Source organism: Schistocerca nitens, chromosome 8 (genome assembly GCF_023898315.1).
Source record: "Schistocerca nitens isolate TAMUIC-IGC-003100 chromosome 8, iqSchNite1.1, whole genome shotgun sequence".
Classification (NCBI taxonomy): Eukaryota; Metazoa; Arthropoda; class Insecta; order Orthoptera; family Acrididae; genus Schistocerca; species Schistocerca nitens.
In genome coordinates, this window is record NC_064621.1 from 547,849,117 (window position 1) to 547,867,595 (window position 18,479).

The following is an 18,479-nucleotide window of genomic DNA, read 5'->3' on the forward strand; positions in this document are numbered from 1 at the left end:
CAAAAGGTATTCATTACTCAGAAATGGGCTGTAAGAATGTAATATCGTGCCCTCTTTGAATTTCCTGTAGGCAACAGTTAAAAAAAAAGTCATTTTCACTACAGTATCACAACATGTTTACTCTCTTATGAAGCTTGTTGTGAAGCATTGATATTGTTTCAAAATTATGGCATTCATGAGTATAACACCAGGAACAAAAATAGTCCCCACTATCCACAACTCAGCCTCTGTATTGCACAGAAAGGAGCAAAGTATGGGGTCATAAAAAAATATTACCACCTTCCTTGTGAATTAAAGAAATTGACAGGTAAGGAAAGCTTCAGAAGCAAATTAAAATAATTTCTACTCGTTAACTTCTCCTACTCCATAGCTGAATTTCTGACTTGATAATACATGTGGGGTTTGGGTACAATTACCGAATTTTATTTTAGATTGTGATTTCAACAAAACTTCCACTTATGTAAATGGCCAGCAGAGAAACTGTATCTTATTTGTAAACCTGCTGTCAGTACACATCATGGTGAGTTGTCACAAATATGATCCACAGAATATGCAAAAAATGAAACTAAAGCAATTGCACTTCTGTTACCTCACCATTGATTTTCAGGCCGTCTTTGCCTACGCTTTTGGTCAGAACCCTCAGTCTTACATCTCATCTCAACTTCCTTCTCTGTCAGAATTGTGATGTTATCAACATAATGCTCACAAATACGTTCTTCTCAGATTTGCACTTTTCTCATTAATGTGAATTTCTCATGTCATTTTCTTGTGGAGCGCATTACATTAAATGTTTTGTACAATGTAGCAACCGCTTGTTTCTCACGTGTATCCGCTTGTTTCTCACGTGTGTAGATCATACTCTCACTGGTATTTCACATTCCATTAACTTCCATGGTAACCATATTCTCCTTACATTGTTGTACAGGTTCGGCTAGTGAACGCTATCATATACTTTGAAATATTCTGTAAATGTTGCTACAATGGTCAGCTAAACTCTCAGTACTTCAAACAGATTTGCCTCATGATAAATGTTTGATCTATGGCTGATTTTTCTATATGAAAACCTGCCTGATTATCTCCTCCAACTACTAGTTCAATCAGTGGCTTCATTTTATTTAACAGGATTAGTGGAAGATACTGAATATCTAGCAGCGAAATCCCACTGTATCTGCTACAGTCTCTTGTTATTTTCTTATGTATCAAGATAGTTATATGCCACCTTGCAAAAAACTTTTAAGCATCCAGAAGGGTAGGAGGAAACACACAAATTCGCAGGTTGAGAGGGTATGTGATGTTTTTTCGTTAATATCAAGTCAAATTTAATCAGAATGTGGCAGAATGAGCCTATTTACCAGTATGTTATAGCACCCCCCCCCCCCTCCTCTGGTTTGGATGTACACACAGCTTAGATTAGGAAAGGTGTCAATGCTGCTTTATCCTCTCCTAAGGCAAGCTGTCCCACAATCATTGTTACTGGTCATCGATATCCTAGATATCAGCACAGAGAGAGCTGGCACCCAAGCTGGTCCCACACATGATCGGGTACAAGAGTACCTCAACATCACACAGACAGTTCAGAGAGTTGTGTGGATGAGCACTATCATGTAGAAAACAGCACCACTATATTGTGACACGAGAACTAACACATCAGGAAGGACGCAGGATATCCGTGACATACTGTTGTGCCATCAGTGTTCCCTAAATCACCACCTGCTGCGATCTAAAGTTATACCAGTGGCTAATCACACCATCAACTGGTAAGATAAAAACTGAGACACAAAAAGCACTGAGCCTTAAAAGCCCCCACTCATGGAGGGTAAGTAAAATGAGATGGTGGCAGTTGTTGTTTTACACCTTGCATATGTTGGGGGGGAGAGAGAGAGAGAGAGAGAGAGAGAGAGAGAGAGAGAGAGAGAGAGAGAGAGACTGATAGGGGACAAAAGATTCAGCAATTCGAAAACGCAGCATAATCGGTAGGCAACTATTCTTTCTATCAGTTTGCATAGCACATTGGAGGACATATAATCTGCCAGTAAAAGTTGATGGATGTTGGGTTTTTGCCCGAATTATGAATAGAGGTAATGATACTATCTCACCATAGTGAAGAGAAGACACCTTCGTACCAAATACAGCTTAAGACGCCTAGGAGATGGAGCTGTTGGGTGGCACTCCAATATCACCTTATTGTGAGTGGAATCAGGGGCTGTCGCCGTATCATGAGGTGAGGAACATGCCTACAGCAGCTTCCACTCAGTGAAAAATGTACAGTCCCTCCAAATGCCCTCTCAAAGCCAGCACAGTTCAGACAGAATGCACAATAACCAAGGAATGTTGGGGAAAGGCAATCGGTGAAGTATATTTCATGGAGAGCAACAAAAATCGCAAACAGATGAGGAAATGTGTTTTAGTTCCAGCTGGTGACAGTAATACCCATTACAGTTCCATTAAATTATCATGTTAGATGTGTCCAAGTTAGGCATAAATAGGGCATGGGGACTGGTCACACTGCAAGATCACTGCCTTTTACTGGTGGGGATGGAACCGTATCGATGAACATTGGTTCAGAATTCAACTGTGTGGGAGCATTTGGCACCTCCGGGGTCACCAGATAGCCTTGTCCCAATTCTTTGAGTTGTTTTTCTCCTCCTCCTCCTTCACAACCTTTAGTGGCCAAAATTCTTGTAAGAGCCTTTCCCCAGTGGGTTGGGACAGATGAAGAGCAGACAGCCCAGAGACCAACAGGCTGTGGCTCTTTCAGCCACTAGGTGATGTCAGGCATCTGTGGGTTTCAAGTGAGAGAAGTCCCAGGGAGATACCATGACACCTGTGGGTGCCAGCTGCTTTACCAGTTGGGTGTGGGAGTGGTTTTCAATGATACAATGATAGTGTTGCAGGAACCACAAAGAGAGGAGGATAGAGCCTGATAAGATTAACTAGTCGTAATGACCACAATGCCTGGCACTGTTGCTGCGCATCAGACAGCGTTTTCTCATGCCTTCGCTGGAATCATCAGCCACTGGACATCCACCAGCAGCTTCCACACCTGGACCTGCATCTTGACAGCCCACAGGCTCACGGCCTTATGGTATAGTGCTGCCGTTCATCCACAGTGTTTCCCGTCTTATCACCATTTCTGACAATCTCACCCTTTGCCATAGTGGGCACCCACTACACGTCATCAAGGTGGGCTTTTCAGTTATATTCGAGTGTGGACTTTCATTCCCTGAAACTGTACAGAGTTTAGTTCATGGTTAATAAACAAATAGTTGTTATGGCAAGGTGTGAATTCAATCGCTACCCATCACTCCAATTGGCTAAGATTGTACAAATACTTTAAATGCTCTATTCTGCATCCCATCATGGTATTTCCTTCCATCTCTTTGTTGCTTGTCCTCCCACATAGTACTTCTGTTCTCCTGCCGCCGCTTGGTGAGTAAACACACACACCTAAAAATAAAAAAAGGTGAAACTTATGCAAGCTTTCGGAGCTTTCTGGGAGAAGGGTTAAAGGGGAAGGAAGAGGGGTGATGGCAAAGGACTTGGAGAGATTTAGGAAAAGGGGTACAGTTCGTAAAAATTGCCCACAACCCCAGGTCAGAGGAGACTTACTGGATCGGATAGAGGGAAAGACTGACAGTTGGGGACTGCACCAGATGAGATTTGAGCATGCGAGAGCTTAAGGGTGGAGTACAGGGTAATATGCAAGACAGAGATTACTGTTAAAAACATCGTGCACAATTTAATAAGAGTGAAAAGCTAAGTGCACTGTATGTAACAGGCATGGGAGGGGGAATGGCCTTTTCCTAAACCTCGCCAGTCCTTTTCCTTCACCACTCTTCCTTTCCCTTCAACCCTTCTGCTGAAGGAAGGAGCCACTGGCTCTGAAAGCCTGCATAAGTTAAACCTTCTTTATGTGTGTGCTCTCCTGCTGCAGCTTTGCTAGTAGATCTTTTTATCTATCTGGTTACATTATATTGTAAAAAATTGATAATTTTTGTTGTTACACCTAGTACTTCTGCCGCACTTACTAATGTCTTCTTAAATCCTGAACTTCACCCCATTTCTCTTCCACCATTTTTGGTTCATCCATTGGGAGACTTTTCCTTACTATTCTGAGGTACTCTACTTGCTCTTCTCTTCTTTCAGTGTCTATACCCTTATACACCAATTATAGTTTTCGTTCTTATTCATTCCACTATTGTACAGGATATACTCAACTATCGACTTTCTAATCAAAGTCATGACTGTACTAGGTACTCTTGTAGCTCTTTCTCTTGAACCAGGAGTTCCCTATCAAACAGTTCCTTTTTCTGAAATCCAACAATCTTTCACTTTCCTCATCTCAACTGCCCCAACCCTTTAAGTCCAACACACTTTCGTACCCTCATATTTCTCTTCCAACATACGCATTTAAATCCCCCATTTACTGCCATGTTCTTACCTCCCATCTGTTTCTGCACATTCTTCGCTCAATTCAAGTGCAGCCTACCAGTGAGGAAGACACTTGCAATACCTCTGCAGTTTTTACTTCAGCGATATTTTTATCTGCATCTTCTTGTCACTTATTATCTTCACTACTTCTTTTAACTCATCTTACTTATAATCCATTTCTCAATTCTGTCCTTCCTTCTCCTTTTCACCTTATTTCCATCAACCTCAACATATCCAACTTCCTTCTTTCAAGGCTATCCACCATCTCCTGCACTTCCCAGTCAATGTCCGAATATTCGTTGTTCCAAATCATAATCCATGTTTACAGCCGGGTCACCATCTATTATATCAATCATTTCCTGGGCTCCTACCATTCTTGAAAACAGTGGGATTATCTACTACCAGCCTGCTGAGCCTGTCACAGCTTCAACCGAGTCCCACTGCCTATCACTTTTCAGGTTACCTGTAGGACCTTCAGGGCTGCGGTAGCAATCTTGAGGCATGCACAGCCACCACTGTACTTCGCTCCTACAGATAATCCCCTACTTCAGTTCTTATGTAAACTTCAGCTGGTAGTAGTGAATACACTATTCAGAAATCACAATAGGAGATAGTCTACTTGGAAAAGGCCTGCAGATATGGAAAGAAAACAGATAGAATACTTCATGATGAGGCAGAGATTCTGAAATCAGATATTGGATTGTAAGGCACACCCAAGAGCAGACATGGACTTGGATCAAAATTTAGTAATGTTGAAGTTTTTAGAGAACTGCCAGGAAGAATCAGTGCTGAAAGACATGGGATACTGAAGTACTGAGAAATAGCAATGTTCGTATGAAGTTTCCCCGAGGCTATAGATACAGCGGTACTGAAAACCGTAGCAAGCAGTTCAGTTGGAGAGCAATGGATAGTTATAAAAGAGACAATCACACTTATTGGACAGACATATATGTACAAGGAAGAGAACTGCAAAGAAACCTTTGGTAACAGAAGAAATATTTTGATTGAGTGATGAAAGAAGTAAAAAAACTCTCAGGCAGTACAGCAATAGAAGTTATTCAGGAATGAAATAAACAGAAAAAGCAGCAAAGCTAAGGTGAAATGGCTGTAGGAAAAATCTGAAGGAACTAAAAAAGAACTGGACATTGGAAGGACCAATTTAAAATACAGAAAAATCAAAACAACCTTCGGTAATATGAACAACAAAGTTGTCAATGTTAAGAGTGCAGGCGGAGTTCCACTGTTAAATGCAGAAGAGAGAGAGGATAGACGGAAAGAACACACTGAAGATCTCTACAAGGGGGAGGAACTGTCTGAAGACACAATAAAAGATGAAATGGAAGGTGATTTGAAAGAAGTAAGGGATCCATTGTTACAGTATGAATTTGACAGAGCTTTGTAATACTTGCAATCAAAAAATGGAGGAAGCATACAATTCCATGCCTTGAGAATTCTAAAATGATTTAGGAGCAGGAGGGGAAGATGGGTGCAGAGCAGCAGGAGGGGCGGGGGAGCGCAAATAGCAACCTGTTGACTATTAAATTTGGTGTGTAGTATCGATGAAACTGTAGACACAGCATCAGGCTTTTGGAAAAAAAAAGTCACACACACAATTTCGAAGACAGCAAAGGCAGATATGTGTAAGAATTCACGCACAATTAGCTTAACATGTCCTACATGCAAGTGGCTTGCAACTATAATATACATAAGAACGGAAAAGAAAATTGAGGCACTATAAGATGATAATTAGGTGGCTTTATGAAATGTACAGACAATGGAGAGGTACTACTGATGATGTACTCGGCAACAGATGCAATACAATAAAAATAATCAAGACACTTCGATAGGATCTGTTGACTTGGAAAAAGCATCTGCAAATGTTATAAGGCATTTGAAATTCTCAGAAAAGCAGGTGTAAGCACCACGGAAAGACAGTAATGTAGTACATGTGCATAAGAAAGAAGAGAAGACCAAAAGCAAAGAGCTTGGAATAAAATGGGTGTAAGACAAGGATGCAGCCTTTCGCACCTACTGTTTATTCTACACATCAAAGCAGCAATTACTGAAATAAAAGAAAAGTTTAGAAGTGGGATTAAAACTCGGGGTGAAAGAATACCAATGATAAGATTCGCTGCCAACATTGGTATCCTCACTTAAATTGAGGAAGAATTACAGGGCATACCAAACAGAATGAATAGCCTACTGAGCACAGAATATGGACCAAGAGTAAAACCAAGAAAGATGAAAGTATTACGGAGTAGCAGAATGAGATTAATGACAAACTTCGCATCAAAACTGAGGCCCCAAAGTCGATGAAATGAAGAATTCTACCTCAGAATCAAAGTAATGTAGGTCAGACTAAGAAAGGAGAACACAAATAGCGGACTATCACAGGCAGAGAGGGCATTCCTGGCAAAAAGAAGTTTAATAGAATTAAATATTGACCTTAATCTGAGGAACAAATTTCTGAGACTGTACGTCTCGAGTACAAGATTGTATGTAAGTGAATCATGAATTGGTGCAGTGGGAGGGGGGGGGGGAGGTAATGGAGGATCCAGGAAATAATAGAATCGAAGTGCTTAAGATGATGTGCTATAGAAGGCTGCTGAAAATTAGGTGGAATGATAAGATAAGAAAAGAGGAAAGAAATATGTGGAAAACACTGACAAGATGAAGGGACAGGATGATTGGACATGTTTTAAGACATCAGAGAATAACTTTCATGGGACTAGAGAGAGCTTTAGATTGGTACAAACTGGAGGCAAAGGCAGAAATTTTAATACTCCACCAATAAACTGAGGACATAGGGTATAAGTACTACTCTGAAATGAAGTAACAGAAGAGGAAGTCTGGATGGGCCGCATCAAACCGAAATACTTAAGATCCAAACAAATAAGAACACTTGTTAAATTGAAAGTTTGTTAACATTCACAGCTGTCACCATCTGCCTTCTTTGGAACTGGAATTATTACATTCTTATTGAAGTCAGCATGTGTATCTTTTTTCTGACATATCCCGCACATCTGGTGGAAATAGGTTTCCCGTGACTGACTCTGCCAAGGAACTCAATAATTATCAGGCCTAGCCTTATTTCAGGAATCTTGTTTGGACTTGGGTCTTTCAATGCTCTGTCAAATTATTCTTGCACTATCGTATGTCCCACAACATAATCTTCATTTTCTCTTTTTATAGTACTGTCTTTAACTTTGTTCCCATTGTATAGCCCTTCTGTATATTACTTCCATCTTTCAGCCTTCCTTTCTTTCCTTAGACTGGCTTTCCACCTGAGAGCTTAATGTCCATACAGGCTCTTCCCTCCTAAAGTTTCTTTACTTTTCCTATAAGTGGCATCCATCTTTTCTGAAATAATATACATTGCAACAGTCATTTGTTACTAATATTTTATTAGCACGGCACATTTCGGCAGCATGTTGGCATCATCAGGTGCATTTACAGTTACTTTTACATTGTAATTAACATGAAGTGAGGCTAGTTTCCTTCGCAGTGTGTGCCAGTGAGGTTATACGTTGAAAAAGATGCCTGATCAGGAAGATAAATATGTTACATTGTGTACATTATGTGATAAGCATGATTAGTCATTTTGTTAGGGCATTTATTTACACTACACTTTTGTTGGTAATTGTTCTGGACAATGAAATTACCAACAAAAATGTAAGTGATCTGTAAATGCAGCTGTTGATGGTAGCATGCTGTTGAAATGCGCTGTGCTAGTAAAATATTAGTAACAAGTGATTGTTGAAATATTTTCATAAAAAATTATGATTCAGTTGCAGCCCTCAAACAATGTCCATATAAAACACACAAATTTCAATTGCATCTATCTTTTCCATAATTATTCAAGGTTTTGCAATTTTGCACTTTCTGTCTCATTTTTTTTGGATGTATTTATTAGGTCTAACTTTTGCATGTTGCATTTCTGTTCTAGCCTCTATTCTCATTCTCATTTCTATACCACTGATTTTAGTGAATAAAAGTAAAAAGCAACCTGTGGCATTCTTTCCCTCACTTCAAAACCATTCTGCCCTCTTGCTTTCAATTTTTATTATCAATTTTGTTTCCAGGCATTCATACTTTTCATTGAACTATGCATGGCCTACACATGTCTGGGTTAATCATATTACATCCAGTATCAGTACATTCAAGTGGACATCAGTCTCCCCTCATCTTAGGATTCAGCTGCTTATCCAATATGAGCTCAAAGCTTTGTTTGCAACTACAAAAGTAATAAAGTGACATTATTAATGTTAAGTTAAGTATTTGATGAAATTATTTAACTGGATAGATAAAAAATCTATTCACCAACTGGCAGCAGAACACACACATAAAATACTGTTGTGGTTGGCAAGCTTCTGGAGCCAGCAGCTCCTCCTTCAGGCAGAAGGGTTGAAGGGGAAGGAAGAAGGGTGAAGGAAAAGGATTGGAGAGGTCCAGGAAAAGGGGGTAGATTTTGGGAAAGTCGCCCAGAACCGCAGGTCAGGGGAGACTTACCATATGGGATGAGAAGTAAACTCTGATTGTTGGGGACTACATCGGACAAGACTTGATAAACTGAGAGCTTAAAGGTTGAAGACAGGGTAATATGCAAGACAGATTACTACTAAAACATCATGCGAGAGTTAATCAGAGTGAATAAGTAAAGTGCATAGTATATAACAGAAGTAGGAGGGGGCGGTGAAAAATAGACGGGAAAGGCAATGAAAGATGTGGAAAACTAAAGCCGGAGTGAAGCAAAGAGTAGTTACAGTGAAGAAAAGCTGAGACGGAAGAAATTAACATAAATTAAGACCAAGTGGGTGGCAAGAACCAAGGACATGTTGAAGTGCTAGTTCCCATCTGTGGAGTTCCGAAAAACTAGTGTCTGGGGGAAGAATACAGATGGCGTGTGTGGTGAAACAGGTCATTAATGTCATGTTATAGAGCATGCTCTGCAACAGGATATTGAGAGTTGCCAGTATATAACCTCTGCCTATGCCTATGCCCATTCATTCTCATTGATAATTTGGTGGTAGTCATGCCGCTGTAAAAGGCTGAACAGTGTTTCCATAATAGCTGGTATATCACATGTGTCGTTTTGCAGGTGGCTCTCCCTTTGATAGTGTATGTTTTGCCAGTTACAGGGCTATTATAGGTGGTAGTAGGAGGGTGCATAGGGCAAGTCTTGCAGCGAAGACGGTCACAGGAGTAGGAGACATAGGGTAAGGAGATGGGTGCAGAAGGAGCAAAGGGTCTGACAAGAATATTGCTGAGATTGGGAGGGTGACAGAAAGCTATTCTAGGTGTAGTGGGCAAAATTTCAGACAGAATGGATCTCATTTAGGGCATGATTTTAGGAAGTCATGGCCCTGTCTAAGTAGCTGATTAACACATTCCAGATCAGGATAATACTTAGTCACCAATGGTGTGCTCTGAAGCTGTTTTGTGGAGGAATCAGCAGTACCAGGGTTGGACGTGATGGCCCAGAAATAAGTTTTTTAACTAGGCTGGTGGGGTAATGATGTGCAGTGAAGGCTGAGGTGAGAATGGTGGTGTATTGCTGTAAAGAGTCTGCATCCAAACAAATACGTTTGCCTCCGATGCCAAGGCTGTATGGGAGGGAATGTTTGACATGTAAAGGATGGCAAATGTCAAAATGGAAGTACTGTTGTTTCTTGGTAGGTTTAGTGTGGACAGAAGTGTGTAGCTGCCCTTCTGTGAGGACAAGATCAACTTCATGGAAAGTGGCATGGGATTCGGAATAGGACCATGTGAAATTTAATTGGGAGACAGTATTTAGAGATTCCAGGAATTTCAGCAAGTCAGCCTCACCCCGAGTCCTTATGGTGAAGATGTCATGAATGTGATTTTGTCGTATGATGACATGGTTGGGGACCGTGGCTGTTATTTGAAGATAGGTGTTGATGTTGTTGAGACAGCAACCAGCCACAAATTTAAGTTCCATGATGTACACACTTCCAAGAGCCCCTACAATAAATCAGGAATATACAAGCTCAAATGTGATACATGCCCAAAATTCTACATTGGACAGACAGGCAGAAGTTTTGAAGTTAGATACAAAGAAAACATTGATGCTTTAAGGCTTGGCAGTTTGAACAAATCTGCATTTGCAGCCCATATTGCTGAAGAAAACCATTCAGTGAGAAACATTGAGAACAACTTAAAAATTTTACATCTAGCAGAAAGGGAGCCACTATGAATATCTTAGAAGAAATAGAAACACACACACACACACACACACACACACACACACACACACACAGACTATACCCTTAATGAACAAACTGAGCTATATATATAAAGCTTTGACATGGAACATCTTTATAAATAGTGTAGCAGTATTCGCTCTAATATTCACAAAATCAGTCTCTCTGTACTGGTGTAAAAGGCGTTTCAGTTGCTTAAGTGACTGTATGACCTTTTTCCAAACATGTGGCATCCATGTAATATTATGATATATCATAGCATCTTTGGCACTTATATGTCTGTAAACACTATGTATCTATCAAAACATTTGGTGCATGTTAGAAGTCTGTTCTGTGACTAAGCTGAAGTGCTCAGTGATACAAACTTACGTGTTTAACGATAGAAATATGGTGGAAATGCAATCAGTGAAAACTACAAACATTGTCTGCTGGATGAAAACTATGAAAACATGTACTACAAACCAACATTTCACATGAGTCACACCCCAATGCAAATCTATAACTCAACCATCTTTGTGACATGCTTATAATTATGTATTATTTATATTTTAGGACAACTAATCAGTAAAAAATGCAGCACATGTTGTAATGAAAGAACGAAAGCCATTTGATGATGAACTGCAATGATTCGAAACCGGTAATGGTACCTTTTGAATAAAGGAACTTAAATTTGTGGCTGGTTGCTGTCTCAACAACTTCAACATTTGTCATCAATGTATCTAAACCGAACCAGAGACTGAAGACTAATGGATCCCAGGAAAGCCCCTTGCAAGCGACCCATGAAAAGGTTGGCATAGAAAGGAGCCATCCTGGTTCCCATGGCCGTACCCCTGATCTGTTTGTATGTCTGCCCTCAAATGTGAAGTAGTAGTTGGTAGGTATGAAGTCGATTAAGGTGAGTATGAAGGATGTCATAGGTTTGGAATCAGGTGGGCACTGACTGAGGAAATGTTCAGCAGCAGACAGACAATGTATGGGGGGGGGGGGGGGGGGATCTGGTACAGAGGGAGGTGGCATCAATGGTGACAAGCAAGGTGTGTGTTGGGAGTGGGACAGGCACGGATTTCAGACGATCTACGAAATGGTTGGTATCTTTGACATAGGAGGGGAAGTCTTTGTACTATGGGTTGCAGGTGTTGATCAACTAAGGCAGATTGACATTCGGTGGGTGCATTGAAGCCAGCACCTATAGGACGGCCATGATGATTGGGTTTGTGGATCTTAGGAAGAAGGTAAAAGGTGGGGATGCATGGCTTGGGTGGGGTGAGACGTTCTATGGATTGAGGTGCTAGTCCTTGTCAGGGGCCTGAGGTTTTAAGGAGGGACTGCAGGTCAGTTTGAATCACAGGGATGGGATCTTGATGGCCGACTCCATATGTAAAGGTGTCGGACAGCTGGCGTAGACCTTCACTAACATACTCCTTTTCATCAAGTATTACAGTGGTAGATTCTTTGTTTGCTGGAAGGATAATGATGGAGTCATCAGCTTTTAGGGAATGTAGAGCCTGGAATTCTGCAGAGGACATGTTAGGGTCATGTTGAAGGGTCATGTTGTAGGGACCTGAGGAAGGGTTGTGAGCCAATGCTGGATGTGAGGAAATCTTGGAAGGCTTGTAAGGGATGATTTTGAGGTAACGGTGGTTGGGATCATGGTCTGAACTGTTCAAGGCAGAGTTCAATGTCAGGTTTGCTGTTGGAAAGGTTTTGGGGTTGGGTCGCAAAGTAATATTTCCAATGGGTATTATGTTTGAAGGACAGGAGGTCCTTGACCAAAGCAGCATGATAAAATCTGGGTTTAGGGCTGAAAGTGAGGCCCTTAGATAATACAGATAATTCAGAAGGGGAGAGTGCTTTATATGAGAGGTTACGGACACTGTACTGTTGTGCCTGGTTCTTGGGATTATGGGTTATTCTTGGTCTGGGAGGCAGTGGTGAAGGCTGTGGGATGTTAAGGTGGCTGGCCAAGCTTGGTTTGTAGGAGAGGAGTGGTGGTCGATGGTGTGGCTGTTTAGGGAGCTGCAGAGAGACAGGAAGGGAAATACCCCTGTTCAGGTAGTTTAGGAGAAGGTGAGATAACTTTTTGAGGTGAAGTTTGGCATGTTTTTGCAGTTTGAAGTTGGCTTGGTGGATGATACCACTCAAGGAAATATGAGGGGCAGATAACTGCAGGGTTTTGTAGGAGAGAATTCTGTTAGAGCGGGAATTTGCTGATGAGGCATATAGGTCACACATTAGCCTGGTAAGAGTAAGAGATTGCTGTATTTGAAATTGTAGATGAGCCTGGTGTAGGGTAGGACTGCGTAAGTACTTGAATATAGAACACTTAGAAAATGAAGCTAGTAATTTTCTGATAGAAATGATGTTCTGTTCCTTCATTGTTTTTGTTTTATTTATTTCTTAAGGGCTCTGGGTGCTAGTTCAATCATGTTTCAGTAATGTCGTTGCCTCAAGGACTTCAGTATCATCTGATCAATGAACATCTACAATGCTTTGAAACTTTTGTTGCAGCTAAAGACAGCCTTAATCTGGAATAATAAATGCCACTTTTTCTTATGGTATTGTAATTATGTACATCATTGTTCCTTTTGAACTATAATGGATTATTTACAACAAACTTCATGAGGAATAAATATACTGTGAAGCAATAGTCATCTTTAAGCAGATGTCTACAAGATGATCATGAGTGAGCACCACATATTATTCCCACAGCATGGTTTTGCACAATACAGACAAGTTACCTCAGAATGTAATTCCGTATGAAATTATTGAATGAAAATACGTCAACTTATTGATTTCTCTCTCCCCAATATGTGCAATGATTCTAAGAGCAAATGAGGCTGAAACAAGTTGTTTTAGGAGTTCCAAGATGTGCTTTTTCCAGCTCAAGTTCTCATCAATATGGACACATAAGACTTCTGAAATTCCACCCTATTTATTATTTCCTCACCATGTGTTACTTTTATCATTGGTGTAGTACACCTACATGTGCATAACTGAATACATTGTATTTTTAAAACTGAAGGTGTGACCATTCACAGAAAACCAGTCTATGACACTTTTAAGGACATAGTTCTTCTGTCGTTGCATGCACGCTTGGATTGATTACAATACCTGTTGGGAGGGAGGGGGGGGGGGACCAGCTCTTGTTGTATATTAGGTAGAAGATCATTTACAAGGAACTATGGTGGACCGAACATTGAGTCTTGGGGGAACCCTGTAAGTGACTTTTCCCCAGCTAGAAAAATCTCCCCTGACAACATTGGATGAGTAACTAAATACAACTTTCTGCATTATTCTGGTAGAAGACAACATTACCCATTGGTTGACTATACCATTTAGTCCATAAAACCTCAGTTTGTCTAGGAAAATATTGTGATTCATGCAGTCAAATGCCTTAGATAAGTCAAAGAAAATACCAACTAATGCTATTTTATTATTTAATGCCTGTAAAATTTGCTTAATGATTGTGTAAATGGTAGTCTCAGTAGAGCAACTCTTGGGAAAGCCAAACTGTCATTTACTGAGGATATTATTGTTGCTCATGTGGAATACTATTCTAGAACACATCAGCTTCCCAAAGATTTTGGAAAATTATGTCAGCAGTGAAACAGGACAGAAGTTCTTGACACCTCTCTTACTATCTTTCTTAGAGAGGGGTTTAACAATGGCATCTTTCAGTCTCTCTGAAAAAATATCTTGAATTAGTGATGCATTACATATTTCAGTTAAGGCTGGGCTTAATATATGCACACACATATTTAGTACTCTATTGGAAAACCATCAAAACAAGATGAGCTTTTATTTTTGAGAGAATGTATAATCTTAATTCCAGGAGAAGTTATGGATACATCTGAATGACTGAATTTCATGAGAGTTACTTTTTCAGCTTACTACTGTGATTTCTCTCTTCAGCTGTTTTCCCTATGCTTTCTACTAGGCTATATTTAAGAAATGATTATTAAATAAATATGCTACTTGTGACCCATTATTTATAGCCCTTTATTCAGTTCAGTAGTTAAATTATCTTTTTCTGTGGCTGGCTGTCCTGCCTCATTTCATTACATTTCATTTAGCCTTACGCCTTATCAGAATTACTGATTTTTCTAACATTATGTGCATGTTCCTTGACTTTTTAATAACTTTGCTTAGTAATTTTGAGTAGTTTTTGAAGTATGTAACTACTGCAATATACCTACTTGTTCTTTCCAGACAATATATTTCACTTTCTTTTCACAAGATACTTTGTCCATGGCATCACGTCAATAAATAGCAACAATTGCAGTGCAGGTCTTCTTTCACTCAAGTAAAACTATAGGCTAATACAGGCATATGTACAAGGAAAGTAATATACTAAAATCTTCAAGCGCGCCGGCAAAAACGACACCTTGGATAAAACGGTATAGCTCAGACACATATGTAGCCTGTTGTGTTCTGTACTAGTTGGCATACTTTGGGTTATCTAAGAGCCTTAACTGTGCATAATGTTCTAATACAAAACGGCCATAAAAAGCTCTATACTACAATTAATTTCAATCTACTTGATATTTTTGCGGCTCTTCCGGTCATGATTTATTTTATGGCCATGTCATATCTGTTATGTTAGTTTAGTATTTTATTGATGTGGAGTGGGCCAGATAGTTTCTCTGAAACATCGTTAGCTAACAAAGTAACTGACATGCCATTTAGGTTTCGAGGAGTTCCACTACCCCTCTCCCACCTCTTTTCCATTTGTCTGACGATTAAATAAAGTTTTCTAAAATTATCTACACTACTCCCGCCATTCTCTACCATGAATTTACCATTTAAACATATTAAATGTCCCGTTAATTTAGCATCAGTACACCACTTGTAATAAAAGCTAATCAGCATCTCAAATTTGATCCACATGTAAAACACGAAGCTCATCACACGTCTTACCTCAGGAGATTTAGTGCTCGGCCAAGCATGTTTACGGCACGATTAGAACAACCTTTCTTGGGTTCCTCGCCTACTGTACTCCTAAAGTAAGCAGTTTACACCGGTGTTTTGTTTCAACATAGGAAGACGCTACGAAGACATTTGAAAGTTCCGATAACAAATCAGTCATACCAAGCCAATACCAAGCGAATGATACCAGCGATATTTGCCGATTACCATGGCCTCATTTAACAAATTTTGCACGAGACCGTGTAATTACTAACAATATTTTTTTCGGGCAGTTGAATCAGAAGAAATACATTTTTCCTTCATCCCAACCTTTCAGTGAATATAAATATTTGTCAATTGCATAAGAACTCACAAGCTTGATAAAGACCATACCATTTGACCCGTTATTTTCGTGATTAAATTGCTCACTGCACCACAAGTAATTGCCAGAGGTTTTGCAGTCAACTATCGCCAATTCGGTATTTCATACATCCCGTATTGTCCATGATACAGTCACATGTGAGGCAGGTATGTTTTTACCGTACAATAGCCCGCAAAGCACTGCAAGTCATATGAAAATGTCAGATATATAATATAACCTCATAGGTGCCTGAAACCCAGTATTTCATCAGCATCGCCGTATTATTTGTTTCAAACGTTAATGAATACTGAAGACGTATTTTACCGTTTTATGTTACGCGGTTGTTGTGCGTTTTAACAATGATTTAATGTATTGTATTTCGTGCTTTTATAGTTACCGATTGCAAACGAATGAGTTTCTTTCGGTACTGTCGTAGTGCGCAACGCATTAACGGTTTTTGTCGTGTTGACGGGCGATATTTCCATCAAATGCTTCATGACAGGTGCAGAAACAATCGTCGATTTCAGCGCACCAATTATCCGTATCGGTGGACAGAAGACAGTTGGCCAAACTTTCCCGCTAGTTGCTAATGAAATGTTGTTGCGAGGGTGCAAGCGGTGTTCGGTATATGAAATATACCACATCTTCCCAGAAGCTAACGAGTATAGTCTGTGTTTTGTCTGTGCTATTGAGAGAAACTGCATTTCTGCTCGTGTGTCGACTTAGTGATATAACCCGTTCATTCCCCTCTCCGTGCATTCAATCGTTCATCGCCATTTTGTTTAGCTTTGTGTATTTACGATGTGAATCGTCTGGAAATGAGATAAACATTACAACAGAAAGTATCGTGAAGGTTCCGAAATTGAAGTGATGAAGTTTATGTGTTTATTGTGCTCGTGAACACTGAGTTTGTGTTGAAGTGTGTTGTGTAAAAGCTCAAATAATCAATTCAGTTATCGGATGAAAGCAATAACCGGAAGTTTACGGACATCAGTCGTAGTTCATGGTGTAAATAAGAAGCATTCGAAATACATTTTGATTGATCGACGAATCGTATTATGCCCGAACGTTGAAGGAGATCTTGAGGTAATGACGCTTTGGCCTTTTTAAACCATAGACCTTTAAAACTTGAAACACATACACAAATTATTCTTCTCGATATTGGTTTTCATGTTAGTGCGGTTTATCATTATATGACACCTTTCTCAGATGTAGTTCGATTGTGTTTACGTTAATATACATAAATTGTTGTAACGCCATTATAGTCCTTTTCGATAACTGTATTGCTGTACACGCTCCATCATGTGTTTCAGAGAAGCTTTTTGTACGTTCATGGCGTATCATTTTTGTTACCAGGATTTTACGGGAATGTTTCTAATTAATGAAAAATTACTAAATTTCTTTAACTGTGTTCATACTGCCTCAACAAACTGCCGCTTGGTAGGTACCGTGACAGTGACCAACGTCAAATTAGGCCTATATTTGCATATACCACACCGAAAACAATTTCCTGTTGTGTTTATGAAATAATATTTTGACAAAGAAATCCTTATAGTATTCAGTTTTAAAAAATTTTACATTTTTTTATATGCTGAATGATTTAAGTAATAACTGTTAATAATTCTGTATAATTGGCCAGTATTAAAAACCTTCCGATGATATCTCAGTACATCGAAAGTGTTCCATGCCGTTATTGGAACTTCCATATAATAATAATACATCGTATGAGATTTACTTTTATTTAAACTATTCTCAGGGAATGCATTTTTAAAGATATTTTATCTGTCACATCAGGTGTTGATGGTCTTAGTTCCATTCAATAGTTATATATACTCATTAACTGGTGTAATATTTGTTTGTAGCTTTACAAGATTACAGCAGGCGGCATTATTTTTCACATGACAAACTTGAACCATAAATCTTACTCTGTAAGACAGAGTAATTGGTGGCGCACTTGAAACAATAAGTTTTGAGGTGTTCCCAAAGATAAATACAAATTTAGCTTCTACTCCATTCTTTTCCACAGGAAGCATATTTGTACTCACCTGGTCCCACTGCATCATATGTCATATTCAGTAATGACATTGTTGTGGTGTGAAACCAATCAAACACACTGGCATCTTTGGTCCTGCAACATAATAGCATCCAGGTGTATTCAGTCTGAAGTGAGAGTTCATTGCTGTAGTTAAGTTTCTGGAAACACTGGAAGGGGGACCATATTTGACACTGGTAAATGATTGTCATAGAAATAATGCATTAATGAAGCTCTGCCTTCTCGCAAGGAGAGAAGCACAACTGTGGTGAAACACATTTTGGGGATAGACAGAACAAAAATTGTGTTCTTGTGAGGAGATGGACACTCTTTATTTCAGCATTATTTTCTGCAAGCAACAAGAACAAAGCTTGAAATTCCATTTTGATTTCCATGGCAGATTCAAATGGAAAACAAATCATTACTTTAGAGCCTATAGAAATTTGCAAGGAAGTGCTTCCTGAGATGTTATTCACCAACACAAGTTGCAGATTACATATTATACAGGTCTTTGTTTTAAGATAAAATT

General features: G+C 39.5%; 1 protein-coding gene across 1 annotated transcript in view; it reads left to right on the forward strand.

The window, feature by feature from the left end:
* Positions 1-16,485: 16,485 nt before the first annotated feature.
* The window catches only part of LOC126198544 (histone-lysine N-methyltransferase ash1), a 341,958-nt gene continuing 339,964 nt past the window's right edge, over positions 16,486-18,479 (forward strand). The window contains exon 1 of the mRNA XM_049934952.1: positions 16,486-17,004. The gene's annotated coding sequence lies outside the window, so the exon portion shown is untranslated. The remainder of the gene's footprint in view (positions 17,005-18,479) is intronic.